This window comes from Penaeus monodon, chromosome 42, assembly GCF_015228065.2.
Source record: "Penaeus monodon isolate SGIC_2016 chromosome 42, NSTDA_Pmon_1, whole genome shotgun sequence".
Lineage (NCBI taxonomy): Eukaryota > Metazoa > Arthropoda > Malacostraca > Decapoda > Penaeidae > Penaeus > Penaeus monodon.
Window position 1 is genome coordinate 594,924 of NC_051427.1, and position 5,389 is coordinate 600,312.

Here is a 5,389-nt window from a genome sequence, read left to right on the forward strand (position 1 = left end):
AGAGAGAGGAGAGAAGAGAGAGAGAGAGAAGGAGAGAGAAGAAGAGAGAGAGAGAGAGAGAGAGAGAGAGAGAGAGAGACGGAGAGAGAAGAGAGAGAGGAGAGAGAGAGAGAGAGGTGAGAGAGAGGAGAGAGAGAGAGAGAATGGAGAGAGAAGAGTGAGAAGAGAGGAGAGAGAGAGAGAGAGAGAGAGAGAGAGAGAGAGAGAGAGAGAGAGAGAGAGAGAGAGAGAGAGGAGAGAGAGAGAGAGAGAGACCCGACATCGTATCCATGCAATAAACATTAAAGATCTGTTGGTAACCACGTACAGTAGAAGTCCCAAATCAGCTCCCAGGCGCGTTGCAAGAAAAATAGAACTAAGTTCCGCCTTTACTCAGCGATATACGACATCGTAAAAAAATGTTGAAATGTTAGTGTCGTTACAGATGACTTGCCTTCACTCACAAAAAAGAAGAGAGAGAGAAAAAAAGTAAATCGTCGTTATGGTGGCATCTTCTTGTTGCCATCGCTAGAGCAGTCTTTGAATTTCGAATTTACGGTGTTTATTGTTCATTTCCTCGTAAACCAGGATTATGCATTGGCGATTCTGACTCGCTCTCTTCTTATCATTTTGGGCGGGTGTCCTATTTTAGATTTGACTGATGGCCAGAGTAGCTCTAGTTTCCTTTTATAATTCTTACCCCCCCCTCCCCTTTATCGTTATGGTTATAACGTCGACTTGAATTGCGATTTAAAAAACTAAAATTTTAAACGCCATTCTGAAAGCGAAATAATCCTTTTTAGATCATATTTTGAAAAAGATGAAACCCTCGCTTCTGGCATATTTTTATTCATTTGTTTATTAATTCATCTGCGTATTTTTCGTATTATCAATTTTCTTATCCTTGGCTCCTCAACAGATTGCTTAGGCCGAGCGAAAGCCGAGATACCGGTGAGAATTAGTCGCAGACCATTATAGATTTCCTTCCGATCGTCCGGTGTTTTCAGTACATAGTGAAGGGAGAGAAATTTGCGGGGACCCCTTTCTCTTGCCCGCGATAAGCGAATAAAAACACCGGAAATAAATTTGGATTTCATAAGGCCCAGAAGAATCCCCTCGTTTCTACCTCCTCGTGGCCCTTTCCACCGATTCGTTCCCTTGCTCAGCCTCCCGTGTCCCTGTGCACTGTTCCACCCCCCGTGTCACTGTCCACCGTTCCGTTCCCTCGTTCCCCCCCGTGACCCTACCAGCCGTTCCGTTCGTTCGTTCCACCCCGTGTCCCTACTCGCCGTTCCGTTCGTTCGTTCCACCCCGGTGTCCCTGTCCGCCGTTCCGTTCCCTCGTTCCCGTGTTTTGGCCGCCATTGACTGCCGTCTGACACATTATCCTTATCGGGTGTTTATCTGTTTGGCCTCGGCTTCGGTTTCCTGTTGAAGACTGCCAAGCGAACGCCCTCCGTCGATGGCTGTTCCTGTTCTCAGTCTCTCTTACTTGCTCATTCATCTTTTCCCCTTCTTTCCTTCTTTTATTATTGTTATTTATTTCCTTTGCCTGTTCTGTTTTTGCTTGTCTCACGTTTTCATATATATGGAGGTTTCTTTTAATATATATATATATATATATATATATATATATATATATATATATATATATATATATATATATATATATATATCTTTCTTTTTCCTTGTAATATGTACCTCCCTTTCTTTTTCTCCTTTTCCCCTTTTCCGCTTTGCTAATTGCTAATCTCTCTTCCTTTCCATGCCTTTCTTCCTCAGCTCTCTCCATCTTTGTGTCCTCCGTTTTGTTCCTCTCTGTTTCTTTATCTCCCTATCTCTCCCTTTCTCTACGTCTTGTCCCTTGTTTCTTAGCCTCCCCATCTCCCCGTCCGTCCCATCTCTCTTCTGTATCTCCTTATCCTTCCCTCCCCTTCGGTCTTCTCTCTCTGTTTCTTCTTCTCACGATCTCTCCTTTTCTTTCCATTGCTTTTTTTTCCTCTCTCTCCATTTCTCTCCCTCCCCTTCGTTCTCCTCCCTCTTTTTCTTCTTCCAATCTCGTCCTTTTCGGTCTTCTCTCTTTGTTTCTTCCTTTCCCTATCTCCCCCCTCCGTTTCTTCCCCTTTCCATCTCTCCCTCTATTTCAGTCTTCTCCATCTCTTTCTTTCTCTCCCAATCTCTCCCTTTTCCTCCTACACTCCCTTTCTTTGCTTCTTTCTGTGTGTCTCCCTCCTCTTCCGTCTTTTTGCTCTCTTTCTTCCTCTCATAATCTCTCCCTTTCCCTCCTTTTTTTTCTTTTTTTCTGTCTTCGTATCTCTCTCTCTCTCTCTCTCTCTCTCTCTCTCTCTCTCTCTCTCTCCTTCGGCCATTCCCCTCTGTTTTCCTTCCGTCACTTCCTTTTTTCCTTTTCTCTGTGTATTTCTCCTCCTATCGAGGCCGGACCGCAATACACGCACGCCCTTCTTATCCGCGGATCGCCGGATTCTCGTTACTCGAACGCCCTCCCTCCGCCCGACTGCTGCTTCCGCCCCTAATTATGGGCGCTCCGTCCTGGCGGCGTTTCCTGCAGGCATAGGGACAAGGGGGGGGGGGCTTCTTGACCCTCTTTCCCTCCTCTCTCCTCTCCCTTGGGGCTTCCACCTCCCCTGATTCCCTTCTTGATTTTCACCTCCCCTTCCTCCCTCCCTCCCTCCCTCTCTCCCTCCCCCACTTTTTTATTTCTCCCCCCCCCTCCTTTGGTGGCCTCCCTGGGCTCTTAACAATAAAGGCGAACCAAGTTGCTCAAAACGGCAAAGCAAATTCTATGTCAGTTTACTCCCTTATTTCCCTGTTTGAGCCTTAATGCTGTAGAAACACGACCCCGCAACCTGAACTTTAGCATAGTTCCCAGGTTAGGTCACTTCAGGTCCACAGCCATGTCCGCGCTCATTGGACAGCGGGCTCCCCCTTAAGCCGCAGAATCCGAGAACCGAGATCGAGACCCTCAAGGGCCATCATCCCCTAAAAGGTACGCTTTACCAGCACCGCTACAGGCACTGCCAAAAGCACCCCCCCCCCCCAGCAGATGATGGCCTGGAGAGGCTAATGGACGGCACGGTGAAAGACCCTACATTCTGACATCAGACTCTGCTAAAAACCCTGAAAAATACGAGTACTCTGATAGACAGGAAATAGGCCAAGAAATCGAAAAAGGACGAATCAGGTGGCTTTTCTCTAAGGAAGAGCAATATAACATGGTCATAGCTGCTAAACTCCACGAACACCTCATACAGGGAAACATCCTGGTAACAAACAGGATAATTGAAAGACACCCTGACATCACCAAAATACAGAACGGACACCTTGCCATAACCAAGAATCCAACACGCAAGCATGATAAATAACACATCACTACACTCACGCCTCATAATCATTCAACATAACGTTCTACACTGGTCAACACGCAAAAATGAACTTTGCAACTCATACAGAAAACACGACCCTCACATCATCCTCATAAACAGCCATGAGCTCAATAACACTACTCCACTAAAGATATACCCATACACTATCTACTCTTCAAACAAATCACAAGAAAGAAGCGATGGCGTAGCAATTGCGATCAAAAATGACATCTCTCACAAAATCATAAATAACTCGAAGTAAACACACCACAAGGACCCATTATACTGGCAACACTTTACATCCCTCCACGAAGACCTTACATCCCAGAACCTGACATTTTGCAGCTCCTGAGGCACAACAGACTAATATACATCATGGGAGACTTTAACGCAAACCACACACTCTTTGGATACAACCACACCGACGCAGTAGGCAGAGGCCTGGCCTCCTACATACAACAAGGAAGACTCACACACCTCGGTCCACACATACCAACATTTATTGCATATAACACAACAACAACACCTGACATAGTACTTTCCAACCACAGAGCACAACTACAATATCATATATCAACAGACGATGTCACCTACAGTGATCACCTCCCTGTAATATTAACACTATCAACGAACCCCATAATGATCCCAACACAACCCCGAGAATCTTACAAACTTGCAAACTGGGAGGGATTTAAACAAACACTTGAAAACACACAACTAATCGATCTCGAGGGCCAACCCACACACATGATAAACAACCACCTTGAACAGTGGTACACAGACATACAGACGGCCAGACTGGCTAACATACCCAGAACAACACACAAAGCCACCCCCCACTACAGAGAAACATACCGTCTGAAATTGCTCAAAATACAATACAGACACTTACACCAACTAACAACAATACGGGGCTGGGACGCACAACTACACACACGATACAGAGAACTCAAAACGCAACTAACACACGAGCTTAAAGTAATGAACAAACAACACTGGGAAACCTTTGCACAAAAACTATGTCAGAACACGAGAGACCCCAAGAGGTTCTGGAGTTCCTTCAGAAAACTCATGGGGTCAGACAGACAGACAGCCACATACATTTACAATACACATCGACAGAAGGTTGACTCGGTGGAGGAGATGGAGCTTCTCCACAGGGAATTCTGGCAACAGAATTTCCAGATCTCCCCCACTGAGAGCGCCCGATTCGACCACACCACAGAGACCGAGGTCACACACTTTCTACAGCAACACAGAAACTTAACTCTCCCAGAAAACATCATTACTCTAAACAATCTCACAGAGGACAGTCCCCTCTCCACACCTATCACCCCAGAAGAAATTGTTAACACCATCAAACACACCAAAAACACAACACCAGGAGCAAGCAACATAAACAAAACAATCATTGAACATCTGCCACCCACAATGATCCGCAGGCTACGCCATATATTCAATGCAGCACTGGCTACAGGATATTTCCCCGACAAGTTTAAACACGCAACCATCACCCTCATACCAAAATCGGGGAAATCAGCACATGAGGTGGAGAACTACCGCCCCATCTCATTGCTGGAAGTTCCTGGGAAACTGTTAGAGAGGCTAATCACACGCAGACTCACTACACACCTTGAAAACAACAACATACACAACAGTAGGCAATACGGCTTTCGCCCACACAGGGGGAACGAGAGCGTTATCGCCCTCACTTACGAGGAGATTGCTCTCGGTCTCGCTAACAAGCACAAGACTAACACCATTCTACGAGACGTCAGCAAGGCCTTTGACAAGGTCTGGCATGACGGCCTCAGATACAAATTAATACAACTACAACTCCCGACACATCTCACACACCTCCTCTGCAGCTTCCTGGACCACAGGACTGCCACTATACGCCTGGGAACCCACCTGGGCACCTCTCTCCACCTGAGAAGTGGAGTACCACAGGGAAGCGTTTTATCGCCCACCCTATATATCCTGTATACAGCCAATCTGCCACAACCTACACCTTACAGCAACTTTTTT